Consider the following 18455-nt stretch of genomic DNA (forward strand, 5'->3'; position numbering starts at 1 on the left):
GCCAGGGTTCGAATCCTGCCAATGCTGTAGAAGTATCCCAAGGTGGAAATTTTCAAAAAGTGAATAGTTTTTTTTTTTTGCAAATTTTTTTTTTACTTGGTAACAGAGGAGAAAAGTGGACACTCTTTTTGGCATGTGTGTCCCGAAATTTCAAATGTTTTCCCTCATGACCTTCTACCAACCGCCCTATCTCTCAAGTAGGTGCAATAGGGACAAGGCCTTATCTTCCTTTATCAATGTCTTCATTCTTTGTCCTTTAAGTTTGGTGAATTGCAGAGTGCAATTGTGGTATTGGGGGTTATAACTGAGCACAAGAATAAGAGGAAGGGGCTACACTTGTTGTAAAATAGGTTGGATGATGGTGATTTTTTATTTTGGTGTGAGCCACTTGCTCAAATCAGGGGTTTTGTGTCAGTGAGCTTGGATAGAAATAAAGGTCAAGTATGAGCTCTGGCTAATGAAATGATGGGTCAAGTTTGAGGCAAGCTAGAGTCCATTTATTAGGTGCAATAAGAAGCTACAAAGATTGTTTCCTTTAAGAGACAGACAAGGGCAGAGTCAAGCCTTTGCTCTAATAGGTCTGCATCATGCCTGCTGCAGGATGTGAAGGAATGGACCTCCACAGCAGTGCGCTGTGCCGGGCTGGGCTGTGCAGGGCTGTGCAGGGCTGAGCTGGGCTGGGCTGGGCTGGGCTGGGCTGGGCTGGGCTGGGCTGGGCTGGGCTGGGCTGGGCTGGGCCTGCCCTGGCACTGTGAATTTAATCACCCACCTCCTTCCTTTGAGGAACGCTCACGAACGCCCACGAACGCCCTTGTTCTGTATACAGGCTGACAGCAGGCAATTTAGGACCCTGCTAAATGAGGGTGATGTCCCCATGTGCTTCCTTTGAGTGGCAAAATCCTTCGTCTAAGGCAGGTGGGCTTTTTTAAAATTTGGTTGAAGACCATATGTTGGAGGTGGTATCACGGCACAAGCCGCCGACCGTCTCAGAAGAAAGTGTGCATGGGAGGATATTATTTGCATAGGACAGCCCTCTTCTCAGTCCCATTCTTATGCTGCAGTTGCCATGAAGTGTTACTAGAGGGCAGCAGTATGAACAAAAGAGCACACTGAGGCTTTTCTTCTGCTTGCTGACATGATTCTTGTTCATGGTGGTCTTGCAGGGCCTAAAGAGTGAAGGACTGCGTTGACTGAGGGGATGAGGAATGGCAGGCCTGTATTTGTGGTGAAGGGGGAATAATTAGAAGGTAAACAGCAATATGAAAACGTCAAAGCATATATGTTTGCTGAGTGATTGAGTCTGTGTGTCGCGTGTCTCTTTGAAGGGAGATGTGAGAAAGGAATAGCAGCACCGTAGACTTCAGATGGGAGAGAGCAAGCAAGGATGAATATTACCCTCAAATCCAAATACTTACAGTACCTCAAAGATGACAAGTGCGATATGATGTTCTGCAATTGTAAGGATTTGCCATGTGTGGTACATAAATATGCATGGTTAGTGAGGTTTTTCCCAGAATGTGAGTATCGTTAGGCTGGCAAATGTCAGGCACTCCTTTGGGAGTATGAGGCCAAGAAAAAATTTGGGAAGTTTGCTACAGTCATCTGTAGGATCGAAAGACACTGGGGAATCCTTACAGAGGGAGCCAGGCTGCACAAAATGTGATAACAGTTGGACAGAAATCTTTAGCAGGGACTTTTGTCTACCCCCAATGTGGGACCAGGACCGCAGTACCTCTGTGTCTCTGAAACATATGTTGACCTCTGCACACCACCATCTCAATACCCCTCAAATGTTCCCTCCTGGTACCCCAGCTTTGGTAGTGCATCAACCGGGTTTCAATCATTTGAGTGACCACAAGCACCCTTCCTATGTGCCTTCCATTTACATTCAGTCAGTAACCCAGCTGCTTCGTTCGCTGTTCAATCTCAAGTGACAGTTGGATGCACATCGCAGGGGTATACAGACATTTACCGTACTGTACAGCCCCTCTCAGTACAGCCAGACTACACTTCTTAAAATCATGAAACATGTTTTGCCCAACAGTAAGGCCAGGCCTTTCCTCTGTAGTTCATAGCCAACGTAAGGAGGAAAAAATCAACTGAAGAGCATGCCAAAATTCTCTACAGACACTGCCAATCCTCACACTTCTGCCTATTTGCATGCCGAGGTTATTCACTATGACCCACCAAACCAATTGCCAACAGTAGCCTCTCCCTGCCTCATTCGTATGCTCCGATGCCACCTTTATTTAGCAAGTGTTAGTGCTCTCGGATTTTGTAGTGCGATTCGCTATAGCCTCTGTTTTCAACAGAAATGTCCTAAAGGTACCTATACCAATCTGCCGGGTGGGGAGGAAGGGGGCTGCTGCTGCTGGCAGTAACATTTTGGGGCACCCGACCTGCAAAAATACAGCCACATGCTCCTTGTTTTACCTTTCAATACCATAACTGCAGAAGAATCGTATGGTGACCCCTGTTGGTAATAGAAACTGTCAAACAGCATCTTGCCTCCCCCCCCGTTGCCCCTAACCATTTGGGGTACACCCCATGAGGGAGGATCAGAGCAATAAAAACTAATGGTAGCCCCCCCAAAAAGTACCTGGAAGCCATGCCATTCTGTGCACCTCATCGCCTTCACGTTGCGCCCAAGCACCTTTTAATACTGAACCCCCCATTTTTGACTGCCCCTCCCAACAGAAATCAGAGAGTATAGGGGGGTGCAGTAAAAAAGTATTTGCACTTTCCCACAATAAGTCAGGATCCTACTCCACCTATTCCTCTGCTCTCTGACCCCACCCATATACCCCTCCTCTCTGACCCCACCCACTCTGACTAGGCTGCTCCTGAACCCCTCCTCTCTGACCCCACCCACTCTGACTTGGCTCCTCCTATACCCCTCCTCTCCGACCGAGCTCCTCCTATATCCCTCCTCTCTCACCCAGCTCCTCCTATACCCCTCCCCTCTGACCCCACCTACTCACTACTTACCAACCAACCTGCAATCCCTCATTCACTAGGCATGATTCCACTCTTACACAACACACAGACACATTTTACTTACCAATTGGCCCTTTAGGCCCACCTCCAACTTACCTCTGCTCTGCCACCATCAGTCACCTGGTGCCGAACCCGGGATTTGAACCCTGGTTGCCTGGATGGAAGGCAGGCACTTACCCACTGGACCACACTGGTTTCCATGTAAGTAGCCTATCAAATTGTCCTTATGTCATGGTCATCCTTTTCATGTGCAATGGATGCCGCAGGGAAGGACACCAAGGCCTGTATGTTGCTTATAGTTACTACTGCAATCCTCTAGACCACCAAGGAGCTATAGCTCAAAGGTAAGTCTTGTACGTTTGGTGGGGACAGCCCTCACAGGCCAGGGTTCGAATCCTGCCAATGCTGTAGAAGTATCCCAAGGTGGAAATTTTCAAAAAGTGAAAAGTTTTTTTTTTTTGCAAATTTTTTTTTTACTTGGTAACAGAGGAGAAAAGTGGACACTCTTTTTGGCATGTGTGTCCCGAAATTTCAAATGTTTTCCCTCATGACCTTCTACCAACCGCCCTATCTCTCAAGTAGGTGCAATAGGGACAAGGCCTTATCTTCCTTTATCAATGTCTTCATTCTTTGTCCTTTAAGTTTGGTGAATTGCAGAGTGCAATTGTGGTATTGGGGGTTATAACTGAGCACAAGAATAAGAGGAAGGGGCTACACTTGTTGTAAAATAGGTTGGATGATGGTGATTTTTTATTTTGGTGTGAGCCACTTGCTCAAATCAGGGGTTTTGTGTCAGTGAGCTTGGATAGAAATAAAGGTCAAGTATGAGCTCTGGCTAATGAAATGATGGGTCAAGTTTGAGGCAAGCTAGAGTCCATTTATTAGGTGCAATAAGAAGCTACAAAGATTGTTTCCTTTAAGAGACAGACAAGGGCAGAGTCAAGCCTTTGCTCTAATAGGTCTGCATCATGCCTGCTGCAGGATGTGAAGGAATGGACCTCCACAGCAGTGCGCTGTGCCGGGCTGGGCTGTGCAGGGCTGAGCTGGGCTGGGCTGGGCTGGGCTGGGCTGGGCTGGGCTGGGCTGGGCTGGGCTGGGCCTGCCCTGGCACTGTGAATTTAATCACCCACCTCCTTCCTTTGAGGAACGCTCACGAACGCCCACGAACGCCCTTGTTCTGTATACAGGCTGACAGCAGGCAATTTAGGACCCTGCTAAATGAGGGTGATGTCCCCATGTGCTTCCTTTGAGTGGCAAAATCCTTCGTCTAAGGCAGGTGGGCTTTTTTAAAATTTGGTTGAAGACCATATGTTGGAGGTGGTATCACGGCACAAGCCGCCGACCGTCTCAGAAGAAAGTGTGCATGGGAGGATATTATTTGCATAGGACAGCCCTCTTCTCAGTCCCATTCTTATGCTGCAGTTGCCATGAAGTGTTACTAGAGGGCAGCAGTATGAACAAAAGAGCACACTGAGGCTTTTCTTCTGCTTGCTGACATGATTCTTGTTCATGGTGGTCTTGCAGGGCCTAAAGAGTGAAGGACTGCGTTGACTGAGGGGATGAGGAATGGCAGGCCTGTATTTGTGGTGAAGGGGGAATAATTAGAAGGTAAACAGCAATATGAAAACGTCAAAGCATATATGTTTGCTGAGTGATTGAGTCTGTGTGTCGCGTGTCTCTTTGAAGGGAGATGTGAGAAAGGAATAGCAGCACCGTAGACTTCAGATGGGAGAGAGCAAGCAAGGATGAATATTACCCTCAAATCCAAATACTTACAGTACCTCAAAGATGACAAGTGCGATATGATGTTCTGCAATTGTAAGGATTTGCCATGTGTGGTACATAAATATGCATGGTTAGTGAGGTTTTTCCCAGAATGTGAGTATCGTTAGGCTGGCAAATGTCAGGCACTCCTTTGGGAGTATGAGGCCAAGAAAAAATTTGGGAAGTTTGCTACAGTCATCTGTAGGATCGAAAGACACTGGGGAATCCTTACAGAGGGAGCCAGGCTGCACAAAATGTGATAACAGTTGGACAGAAATCTTTAGCAGGGACTTTTGTCTACCCCCAATGTGGGACCAGGACCGCAGTACCTCTGTGTCTCTGAAACATATGTTGACCTCTGCACACCACCATCTCAATACCCCTCAAATGTTCCCTCCTGGTACCCCAGCTTTGGTAGTGCATCAACCGGGTTTCAATCATTTGAGTGACCACAAGCACCCTTCCTATGTGCCTTCCATTTACATTCAGTCAGTAACCCAGCTGCTTCGTTCGCTGTTCAATCTCAAGTGACAGTTGGATGCACATCGCAGGGGTATACAGACATTTACCGTACTGTACAGCCCCTCTCAGTACAGCCAGACTACACTTCTTAAAATCATGAAACATGTTTTGCCCAACAGTAAGGCCAGGCCTTTCCTCTGTAGTTCATAGCCAACGTAAGGAGGAAAAATCAACTGAAGAGCATGCCAAGATTCTCTACAGACACTGCCAATCCTCACACTTCTGCCCATTTGCATGCCGAGGTTATTCACTATGACCCACCAAACCAATTGCCAACAGTAGCCTCTCCCTGCCTCATTCGTATGCTCCGATGCCACCTTTATTTAGCAAGTGTTAGTGCTCTCGGATTTTGTAGTGCGATTCGCTATAGCCTCTGTTTTCAACAGAAATGTCCTAAAGGTACCTATACCAATCTGCCGGGTGGGGAGGAAGGGGGCTGCTGCTGCTGGCAGTAACATTTTGGGGCACCCGACCTGCAAAAATACAGCCACATGCTCCTTGTTTTACCTTTCAATACCATAACTGCAGAAGAATCGTATGGTGACCCCTGTTGGTAATAGAAACTGTCAAACAGCATCTTGCCTCCCCCCCCATTGCCCCTAACCATTTGGGGTACACCCCATGAGGGAGGATCAGAGCAATAAAAACTAATGGTAGCCCCCCCAAAAAGTACCTGGAAGCCATGCCATTCTGTGCACCTCATCGCCTTCACGTTGCGCCCAAGCACCTTTTAATACTGAACCCCCCATTTTTGACTGCCCCCTCCCAACAGAAATCAGAGAGTATAGGGGGGTGCAGTAAAAAAGTATTTGCACTTTCCCACAATAAGTCAGGATCCTACTCCACCTATTCCTCTGCTCTCTGACCCCACCCATATACCCCTCCTCTCTGACCCCACCCACTCTGACTAGGCTGCTCCTGAACCCCTCCTCTCTGACCCCACCCACTCTGACTTGGCTCCTCCTATACCCCTCCTCTCCGACCGAGCTCCTCCTATACCCCTCCTCTCTCACCCAGCTCCTCCTATACCCCTCCTCTCTGACCCCACCCACTCCGACTAGGCTCCTCCTATACCCCTCCTATCCGACCCAGCTCCTCCTATACCCCTCCTCTCTGACCCAGCTCCTCCTACACCCCTCCTCTCTGACCCCACCCACTCTGACTAGGCTGCTCCTGAACCCCTCATCTCTGACCCCACCCACTCTGACTAGGCTCCTCCTATACCCCTCCTCTCCGACCGAGCTCCTCCTATACCCCTCCTCTCTCACCCAGCTCCTCCTATACCCCTCCCCTCTGACCCCACCCACTCACTACTTACCAACCAACCTGCAATCCCTCATTCACTAGGCATGATTCCACTCTTACACAACACACAGACACATTTTACTTACCAATTGGCCCTTTAGGCCCACCTCCAACTTACCTCTGCTCTGCCACCATCAGTCACCTGGTGCCGAACCCGGGATTTGAACCCTGGTTGCCTGGATGGAAGGCAGGCACTTACCCACTGGACCACACTGGTTTCCATGTAAGTAGCGTATCAAATTGTCCTTATGTCATGGTCATCCTTTTCATGTGCAATGGATGCCGCAGGGAAGGACACCAAGGCCTGTATGTTGCTTATAGTTACTACTGCAATCCTCTAGACCACCAAGGAGCTATAGCTCAAAGGTAAGTCTTGTACCTTTGGTGGGGACAGCCCTCACAGGCCAGCGTTCGAATCCTGCCAATGCTGTAGAAGTATCCCAAGGTGGAAATTTTCAAAAAGTGAATAGTTTTTTTTTTTTGCAAATTTTTTTTTTACTTGGTAACAGAGGAGAAAAGTGGACACTCTTTTTGGCATGTGTGTCCCGAAATTTCAAATGTTTTCCCTCATGACCTTCTACCAACCGCCCTATCTCTCAAGTAGGTGCAATAGGGACAAGGCCTTATCTTCCTTTATCAATGTCTTCATTCTTTGTCCTTTAAGTTTGGTGAATTGCAGAGTGCAATTGTGGTATTGGGGGTTATAACTGAGCACAAGAATAAGAGGAAGGGGCTACACTTGTTGTAAAATAGGTTGGATGATGGTGATTTTTTATTTTGGTGTGAGCCACTTGCTCAAATCAGGGGTTTTGTGTCAGTGAGCTTGGATAGAAATAAAGGTCAAGTATGAGCTCTGGCTAATGAAATGATGGGTCAAGTTTGAGGCAAGCTAGAGTCCATTTATTAGGTGCAATAAGAAGCTACAAAGATTGTTTCCTTTAAGAGACAGACAAGGGCAGAGTCAAGCCTTTGCTCTAATAGGTCTGCATCATGCCTGCTGCAGGATGTGAAGGAATGGACCTCCACAGCAGTGCGCTGTGCCGGGCTGGGCTGTGCAGGGCTGAGCTGGGCTGGGCTGGGCTGGGCTGGGCTGGGCTGGGCTGGGCTGGGCTGGGCTGGGCCTGCCCTGGCACTGTGAATTTAATCACCCACCTCCTTCCTTTGAGGAACGCTCACGAACGCCCACGAACGCCCTTGTTCTGTATACAGGCTGACAGCAGGCAATTTAGGACCCTGCTAAATGAGGGTGATGTCCCCATGTGCTTCCTTTGAGTGGCAAAATCCTTCGTCTAAGGCAGGTGGGCTTTTTTAAAATTTGGTTGAAGACCATATGTTGGAGGTGGTATCACGGCACAAGCCGCCGACCGTCTCAGAAGAAAGTGTGCATGGGAGGATATTATTTGCATAGGACAGCCCTCTTCTCAGTCCCATTCTTATGCTGCAGTTGCCATGAAGTGTTACTAGAGGGCAGCAGTATGAACAAAAGAGCACACTGAGGCTTTTCTTCTGCTTGCTGACATGATTCTTGTTCATGGTGGTCTTGCAGGGCCTAAAGAGTGAAGGACTGCGTTGACTGAGGGGATGAGGAATGGCAGGCCTGTATTTGTGGTGAAGGGGGAATAATTAGAAGGTAAACAGCAATATGAAAACGTCAAAGCATATATGTTTGCTGAGTGATTGAGTCTGTGTGTCGCGTGTCTCTTTGAAGGGAGATGTGAGAAAGGAATAGCAGCACCGTAGACTTCAGATGGGAGAGAGCAAGCAAGGATGAATATTACCCTCAAATCCAAATACTTACAGTACCTCAAAGATGACAAGTGCGATATGATGTTCTGCAATTGTAAGGATTTGCCATGTGTGGTACATAAATATGCATGGTTAGTGAGGTTTTTCCCAGAATGTGAGTATCGTTAGGCTGGCAAATGTCAGGCACTCCTTTGGGAGTATGAGGCCAAGAAAAAATTTGGGAAGTTTGCTACAGTCATCTGTAGGATCGAAAGACACTGGGGAATCCTTACAGAGGGAGCCAGGCTGCACAAAATGTGATAACAGTTGGACAGAAATCTTTAGCAGGGACTTTTGTCTACCCCCAATGTGGGACCAGGACCGCAGTACCTCTGTGTCTCTGAAACATATGTTGACCTCTGCACACCACCATCTCAATACCCCTCAAATGTTCCCTCCTGGTACCCCAGCTTTGGTAGTGCATCAACCGGGTTTCAATCATTTGAGTGACCACAAGCACCCTTCCTATGTGCCTTCCATTTACATTCAGTCAGTAACCCAGCTGCTTCGTTCGCTGTTCAATCTCAAGTGACAGTTGGATGCACATCGCAGGGGTATACAGACATTTACCGTACTGTACAGCCCCTCTCAGTACAGCCAGACTACACTTCTTAAAATCATGAAACATGTTTTGCCCAACAGTAAGGCCAGGCCTTTCCTCTGTAGTTCATAGCCAACGTAAGGAGGAAAAAATCAACTGAAGAGCATGCCAAAATTCTCTACAGACACTGCCAATCCTCACACTTCTGCCTATTTGCATGCCGAGGTTATTCACTATGACCCACCAAACCAATTGCCAACAGTAGCCTCTCCCTGCCTCATTCGTATGCTCCGATGCCACCTTTATTTAGCAAGTGTTAGTGCTCTCGGATTTTGTAGTGCGATTCGCTATAGCCTCTGTTTTCAACAGAAATGTCCTAAAGGTACCTATACCAATCTGCCGGGTGGGGAGGAAGGGGGCTGCTGCTGCTGGCAGTAACATTTTGGGGCACCCGACCTGCAAAAAATACCATAACTGCAGAAGAATCGTATGGTGACCCCTGTTGGTAATAGAAACTGTCAAACAGCATCTTGCCTCCCCCCCCGTTGCCCCTAACCATTTGGGGTACACCCCATGAGGGAGGATCAGAGCAATAAAAACTAATGGTAGCCCCCCCAAAAAGTACCTGGAAGCCATGCCATTCTGTGCACCTCATCGCCTTCACGTTGCGCCCAAGCACCTTTTAATACTGAACCCCCCATTTTTGACTGCCCCCTCCCAACAGAAATCAGAGAGTATAGGGGGGTGCAGTAAAAAAGTATTTGCACTTTCCCACAATAAGTCAGGATCCTACTCCACCTATTCCTCTGCTCTCTGACCCCACCCATATACCCCTCCTCTCTGACCCCACCCACTCTGACTAGGCTGCTCCTGAACCCCTCCTCTCTGACCCCACCCACTCTGACTTGGCTCCTCCTATACCCCTCCTCTCCGACCGAGCTCCTCCTATACCCCTCCTCTCTCACCCAGCTCCTCCTATACCCCTCCTCTCTGACCCCACCCACTCTGACTAGGCTCCTCCTATACCCCTCCTATCCGACCCAGCTCCTCCTATACCCCTCCTCTCTGACCCAGCTCCTCCTACACCCCTCCTCTCTGACCCCACCCACTCTGACTAGGCTGCTCCTGAACCCCTCATCTCTGACCCCACCCACTCTGACTAGGCTCCTCCTATACCCCTCCTATCCGACCCAGCTCCTCCTATACCCCTCCTCTCTCACCCAGCTCCTCCTATACCCCTCCCCTCTGACCCCACCCACTCACTACTTACCAACCAACCTGCAATCCCTCATTCACTAGGCATGATTCCACTCTTACACAACACACAGACACATTTTACTTACCAATTGGCCCTTTAGGCCCACCTCCAACTTACCTCTGCTCTGCCACCATCAGTCACCTGGTGCCGAACCCGGGATTTGAACCCTGGTTGCCTGGATGGAAGGCAGGCACTTACCCACTGGACCACACTGGTTTCCATGTAAGTAGCCTATCAAATTGTCCTTATGTCATGGTCATCCTTTTCATGTGCAATGGATGCCGCAGGGAAGGACACCAAGGCCTGTATGTTGCTTATAGTTACTACTGCAATCCTCTAGACCACCAAGGAGCTATAGCTCAAAGGTAAGTCTTGTACCTTTGGTGGGGACAGCCCTCACAGGCCAGGGTTCGAATCCTGCCAATGCTGTAGAAGTATCCCAAGGTGGAAATTTTCAAAAAGTGAATAGTTTTTTTTTTTTGCAAATTTTTTTTTTACTTGGTAACAGAGGAGAAAAGTGGACACTCTTTTTGGCATGTGTGTCCCGAAATTTCAAATGTTTTCCCTCATGACCTTCTACCAACCGCCCTATCTCTCAAGTAGGTGCAATAGGGACAAGGCCTTATCTTCCTTTATCAATGTCTTCATTCTTTGTCCTTTAAGTTTGGTGAATTGCAGAGTGCAATTGTGGTATTGGGGGTTATAACTGAGCACAAGAATAAGAGGAAGGGGCTACACTTGTTGTAAAATAGGTTGGATGATGGTGATTTTTTATTTTGGTGTGAGCCACTTGCTCAAATCAGGGGTTTTGTGTCAGTGAGCTTGGATAGAAATAAAGGTCAAGTATGAGCTCTGGCTAATGAAATGATGGGTCAAGTTTGAGGCAAGCTAGAGTCCATTTATTAGGTGCAATAAGAAGCTACAAAGATTGTTTCCTTTAAGAGACAGACAAGGGCAGAGTCAAGCCTTTGCTCTAATAGGTCTGCATCATGCCTGCTGCAGGATGTTCAGGAATGGACCTCCACAGCAGTGCGCTGTGCCGGGCTGGGCTGTGCAGGGCTGAGCTGGGCTGGGCTGGGCTGGGCTGGGCCTGCCCTGGCACTGTGAATTTAATCACCCACCTCCTTCCTTTGAGGAACGCTCACGAACGCCCACGAACGCCCTTGTTCTGTATACAGGCTGACAGCAGGCAATTTAGGACCCTGCTAAATGAGGGTGATGTCCCCATGTGCTTCCTTTGAGTGGCAAAATCCTTCGTCTAAGGCAGGTGGGCTTTTTTAAAATTTGGTTGAAGACCATATGTTGGAGGTGGTATCACGGCACAAGCCGCCGACCGTCTCAGAAGAAAGTGTGCATGGGAGGATATTATTTGCATAGGACAGCCCTCTTCTCAGTCCCATTCTTATGCTGCAGTTGCCATGAAGTGTTACTAGAGGGCAGCAGTATGAACAAAAGAGCACACTGAGGCTTTTCTTCTGCTTGCTGACATGATTCTTGTTCATGGTGGTCTTGCAGGGCCTAAAGAGTGAAGGACTGCGTTGACTGAGGGGATGAGGAATGGCAGGCCTGTATTTGTGGTGAAGGGGGAATAATTAGAAGGTAAACAGCAATATGAAAACGTCAAAGCATATATGTTTGCTGAGTGATTGAGTCTGTGTGTCGCGTGTCTCTTTGAAGGGAGATGTGAGAAAGGAATAGCAGCACCGTAGACTTCAGATGGGAGAGAGCAAGCAAGGATGAATATTACCCTCAAATCCAAATACTTACAGTACCTCAAAGATGACAAGTGCGATATGATGTTCTGCAATTGTAAGGATTTGCCATGTGTGGTACATAAATATGCATGGTTAGTGAGGTTTTTCCCAGAATGTGAGTATCGTTAGGCTGGCAAATGTCAGGCACTCCTTTGGGAGTATGAGGCCAAGAAAAAATTTGGGAAGTTTGCTACAGTCATCTGTAGGATCGAAAGACACTGGGGAATCCTTACAGAGGGAGCCAGGCTGCACAAAATGTGATAACAGTTGGACAGAAATCTTTAGCAGGGACTTTTGTCTACCCCCAATGTGGGACCAGGACCGCAGTACCTCTGTGTCTCTGAAACATATGTTGACCTCTGCACACCACCATCTCAATACCCCTCAAATGTTCCCTCCTGGTACCCCAGCTTTGGTAGTGCATCAACCGGGTTTCAATCATTTGAGTGACCACAAGCACCCTTCCTATGTGCCTTCCATTTACATTCAGTCAGTAACCCAGCTGCTTCGTTCGCTGTTCAATCTCAAGTGACAGTTGGATGCACATCGCAGGGGTATACAGACATTTACCGTACTGTACAGCCCCTCTCAGTACAGCCAGACTACACTTCTTAAAATCATGAAACATGTTTTGCCCAACAGTAAGGCCAGGCCTTTCCTCTGTAGTTCATAGCCAACGTAAGGAGGAAAAAATCAACTGAAGAGCATGCCAAAATTCTCTACAGACACTGCCAATCCTCACACTTCTGCCTATTTGCATGCCGAGGTGATTCACTATGACCCACCAAACCAATTGCCAACAGTAGCCTCTCCCTGCCTCATTCGTATGCTCCGATGCCACCTTTATTTAGCAAGTGTTAGTGCTCTCGGATTTTGTAGTGCGATTCGCTATAGCCTCTGTTTTCAACAGAAATGTCCTAAAGGTACCTATACCAATCTGCCGGGTGGGGAGGAAGGGGGCTGCTGCTGCTGGCAGTAACATTTTGGGGCACCCGACCTGCAAAAATACAGCCACATGCTCCTTGTTTTACCTTTCAATACCATAACTGCAGAAGAATCGTATGGTGACCCCTGTTGGTAATAGAAACTGTCAAACAGCATCTTGCCTCCCCCCCGTTGCCCCTAACCATTTGGGGTACACCCCATGAGGGAGGATCAGAGCAATAAAAACTAATGGTAGCCCCCCCAAAAAGTACCTGGAAGCCATGCCATTCTGTGCACCTCATCGCCTTCACGTTGCGCCCAAGCACCTTTTAATACTGAACCCCCCATTTTTGACTGCCCCCTCCCAACAGAAATCAGAGAGTATAGGGGGGTGCAGTAAAAAAGTATTTGCACTTTCCCACAATAAGTCAGGATCCTACTCCACCTATTCCTCTGCTCTCTGACCCTACCCATATACCCCTCCTCTCTGACCCCACCCACTCTGACTAGGCTGCTCCTGAACCCCTCCTCTCTGACCTCACCCACTCTGACTTGGCTCCTCCTATACCCCTCCTCTCCGACCGAGCTCCTCCTATACCCCTCCTCTCTCACCCAGCTCCTCCTATACCCCTCCTCTCTGACCCCACCCACTCTGACTAGGCTCCTCCTATACCCCTCCTATCCAACCCAGCTCCTCCTATACCCCTCCTCTCTGACCCAGCTCCTCCTACACCCCTCCTCTCTGACCCCACCCACTCTGACTAGGCTGCTCCTGAACCCCTCATCTCTGACCCCACCCACTCTGACTAGGCTGCTCCTGAACCCCTCCCCTCTGACCCCACCCACTCACTACTTACCAACCAACCTGCAATCCCTCATTCACTAGGCATGATTCCACTCTTACACAACACACAGACACATTTTACTTACCAATTGGCCCTTTGGGCCCACCTCCAACTTACCTCTGCTCTGCCACCATCAGTCACCTGGTGCCGAACCCGGGATTTGAACCCTGGTTGCCTGGATGGAAGGCAGGCACTTACCCACTGGACCACACTGGTTTCCATGTAAGTAGCCTATCAAATTGTCCTTATGTCATGGTCATCCTTTTCATGTGCAATGGATGCCGCAGGGAAGGACACCAAGGCCTGTATGTTGCTTATAGTTACTACTGCAATCCTCTAGACCACCAAGGAGCTATAGCTCAAAGGTAAGTCTTGTACCTTTGGTGGGGACAGCCCTCACAGGCCAGTGTTCAAATCCTGCCAATGCTGTAGAAGTATCCCAAGGTGGAAATTTTCAAAAAGTGAATAGTTTTTTTTTTTTGCAAATTTTTTTTTTACTTGGTAACAGAGGGGAAAAGTGGACACTCTTTTTGGCATGTGTGTCCCGAAATTTCAAATGTTTTCCCTCATGACCTTCTACCAACCGCCCTATCTCTCAAGTAGGTGCAATAGGGACAAGGCCTTATCTTCCTTTATCAATGTCTTCATTCTTTGTCCTTTAAGTTTGGTGAATTGCAGAGTGCAATTGTGGTATTGGGGGTTATAACTGAGCACAAGAATAAGAGGAAGGGGCTACACTTGTTGTAAAATAGGTTGGATGATGGTGATTTTTTATTTTGGTGTGAGCCACTTGCTCAAATCAGGGGTTTTGTGTCAGTGAGCTTGGATAGAAATAAAGGTCAAGTATGAGATCTGGCTAATGAAATGATGGGTCAAGTTTGAGGCAAGCTAGAGTCCATTTATTAGGTGCAATAAGAAGCTACAAAGATTGTTTCCTTTAAGAGACAGACAAGGGCAGAGTCAAGCCTTTGCTCTAATAGGTCTGCATCATGCCTGCTGCAGGATGTGAAGGAATGGACCTCCACAGCAGTGCGCTGTGCCGGGCTGGGCTGTGCAGGGCTGAGCTGAGCTGGGCTGGGCTGGGCTGGGCTGGGCCTGCCCTGGCACTGTGAATTTAATCACCCACCTCCTTCCTTTGAGGAACGCTCACGAACGCCCACGAACGCCCTTGTTCTGTATACAGGCTGACAGCAGGCAATTTAGGACCCTGCTAAATGAGGGTGATGTCCCCATGTGCTTCCTTTGAGTGGCAAAATCCTTCGTCTAAGGCAGGTGGGCTTTTTTAAAATTTGGTTGAAGACCATATGTTGGAGGTGGTATCACGGCACAAGCCGCCGACCGTCTCAGAAGAAAGTGTGCATGGGAGGATATTATTTGCATAGGACAGCCCTCTTCTCAGTCCCATTCTTATGCTGCAGTTGCCATGAAGTGGTACTAGAGGGCAGCAGTATGAACAAAAGAGCACACTGAGGCTTTTCTTCTGCTTGCTGACATGATTCTTGTTCATGGTGGTCTTGCAGGGCCTAAAGAGTGAAGGACTGCGTTGACTGAGGGGATGAGGAATGGCAGGCCTGTATTTGTGGTGAAGGGGGAATAATTAGAAGGTAAACAGCAATATGAAAACATCAAAGCATATATGTTTGCTGAGTGATTGAGTCTGTGTGTCGCGTGTCTCTTTGAAGGGAGATGTGAGAAAGGAATAGCAGCACCGTAGACTTCAGATGGGAGAGAGCAAGCAAGGATGAATATTACCCTCAAATCCAAATACTTACAGTACCTCAAAGATGACAAGTGCGATATGATGTTCTGCAATTGTAAGGATTTGCCATGTGTGGTACATAAATATGCATGGTTAGTGAGGTTTTTCCCAGAATGTGAGTATCGTTAGGCTGGCAAATGTCAGGCACTCCTTTGGGAGTATGAGGCCAAGAAAAAATTTGGGAAGTTTGCTACAGTCATCTGTAGGATCGAAAGACACTGGGGAATCCTTACAGAGGGAGCCAGGCTGCACAAAATGTGATAACAGTTGGACAGAAATCTTTAGCAGGGACTTTTGTCTACCCCCAATGTGGGACCAGGACCGCAGTACCTCTGTGTCTCTGAAACATATGTTGACCTCTGCACACCACCATCTCAATACCCCTCAAATGTTCCCTCCTGGTACCCCAGCTTTGGTAGTGCATCAACCGGGTTTCAATCATTTGAGTGACCACAAGCACCCTTCCTATGTGCCTTCCATTTACATTCAGTCAGTAACCCAGCTGCTTCGTTCGCTGTTCAATCTCAAGTGACAGTTGGATGCACATCGCAGGGGTATACAGACATTTACCGTACTGTACAGCCCCTCTCAGTACAGCCAGACTACACTTCTTAAAATCATGAAACATGTTTTGCCCAACAGTAAGGCCAGGCCTTTCCTCTGTAGTTCATAGCCAACGTAAGGAGGAAAAAATCAACTGAAGAGCATGCCAAAATTCTCTACAGACACTGCCAATCCTCACACTTCTGCCTATTTGCATGCCGAGGTTATTCACTATGACCCACCAAACCAATTGCCAACAGTAGCCTCTCCCTGCCTCATTCGTATGCTCCGATGCCACCTTTATTTAGCAAGTGTTAGTGCTCTCGGATTTTGTAGTGCGATTCGCTATAGCCTCTGTTTTCAACAGAAATGTCCTAAAGGTACCTATACCAATCTGCCGGGTGGGGAGGAAGGGGGCTGCTGCTGCTGGCAGTAACATTTTGGGGCACCCGACCTGCAAAAATACAGCCACATGCTCCTTGTTTTACCTTTCAATACCATAACTGCAGAAGAATCGTATGGTGACCCCTGTTGGTAATAGAAACTGTCAAACAGCATCTTGCCTCCCCCCCGTTGCCCCTAACCATTTGGGGTACACCCCATGAGGGAGGATCAGAGCAATAAAAACTAATGGTAGCCCCCCCAAAAAGTACCTGGAAGCCATGCCATTCTGTGCACCTCATCGCCTTCACGTTGCGCCCAAGCAACTTTTAATACTGAACCCCCCATTTTTGACTGCCCCCTCCCAACAGAAATCAGAGAGTATAGGGGGGTGCAGTAAAAAAGTATTTGCACTTTCCCACAATAAGTCAGGATCCTACTCCACCTATTCCTCTGCTCTCTGACCCCACCCATATACCCCTCCTCTCTGACCCCAACCACTCTGACTAGGCTGCTCCTGAACCCCTCCTCTCTGACCCCACCCACTCTGACTTGGCTCCTCCTATACCCCTCCTCTCCGACCGAGCTCCTCCTATACCCCTCCCCTCTGACCCCACCCACTCACTACTTACCAACCAACCTGCAATCCCTCATTCACTAGGCATGATTCCACTCTTACACAACACACAGACACATTTTACTTACCAATTGGCCCTTTAGGCCCACCTCCAACTTACCTCTGCTCTGCCACCATCAGTCACCTGGTGCCGAACCCGGGATTTGAACCCTGGTTGCCTGGATGGAAGGCAGGCACTTACCCACTGGACCACACTGGTTTCCATGTAAGTAGCCTATCAAATTGTCCTTATGTCATGGTCATCCTTTTCATGTGCAATGGATGCCGCAGGGAAGAACACCAAGGCCTGTATGTTGCTTATAGTTACTACTGCAATCCTCTAGACCACCAAGGAGCTATAGCTCAAAGGTAAGTCTTGTACCTTTAGTGGGGACAGCCCTCACAGGCCAGGGTTCGAATCCTGCCAATGCTGTAGAAGTATCCCAAGGTGGAAGTTTTCAAAAAGTGAATAGTTTTTTTTTTTTGCAAATTTTTTTTTTACTTGGTAACAGAGGAGAAAAGTGGACACTCTTTTTGGCATGTGTGTCCCGAAATTTCAAATGTTTTCCCTCATGACCTTCTACCAACCGCCCTATCTCTCAAGTAGGTGCAATAGGGACAAGGCCTTATCTTCCTTTATCAATGTCTTCATTCTTTGTCCTTTAAGTTTGGTGAATTGCAGAGTGCAATTGTGGTATTGGGGGTTATAACTGAGCACAAGAATAAGAGGAAGGGGCTACACTTGTTGTAAAATAGGTTGGATGATGGTGATTTTTTATTTTGGTGGGAGCCACTTGCTCAAATCAGGGGTTTTGTGTCAGTGAGCTTGGATAGAAATAAAGGTCAAGTATGAGCTCTGGCTAATGAAATGATGGGTCAAGTTTGAGGCAAGCTAGAGTCCATTTATTAGGTGCAATAAGAAGCTACAAAGATTGTTTCCTTTAAGAGACAGACAAGGGCAGAGTCAAGCCTTTGCTCTAATAGGTCTGCATCATGCCTGCTGCAGGATGTGAAGGAATGGACCTCCACAGCAGTGCGCTGTGCCGGGCTGGGCTGTGCAGGGCTGAGCTGGGCTGGGCTGGGCTGGGCTGGGCTGGGCCTGCCCTGGCACTGTGAATTTAATCACCCACCTCCTTCCTTTGAGGAACGCTCACGAACGCCCACGAACGCCCTTGTTCTGTATACAGGCTGACAGCAGGCAATTCTGGACCCTGCTAAATGAGGGTGATGTCCCCATGTGCTTCCTTTGAGTGGTAAAATCCTTCGTCTAAGGCAGGTGGGCTTTTTTAAAATTTGGTTGAAGACCATATGTTGGAGGTGGTATCACGGCACAAGCCGCCGACCGTCTCAGAAGAAAGTGTGCATGGGAGGATATTATTTGCATAGGACAGCCCTCTTCTCAGTCCCATTCTTATGCTGCAGTTGCCATGAAGTGTTACTAGAGGGCAGCAGTATGAACAA

The sequence above is a fragment of the Lissotriton vulgaris genome, chromosome 1_1 (genome assembly GCF_964263255.1).
Source record: "Lissotriton vulgaris chromosome 1_1, aLisVul1.2, whole genome shotgun sequence".
Taxonomy (NCBI): Eukaryota; Metazoa; Chordata; class Amphibia; order Caudata; family Salamandridae; genus Lissotriton; species Lissotriton vulgaris.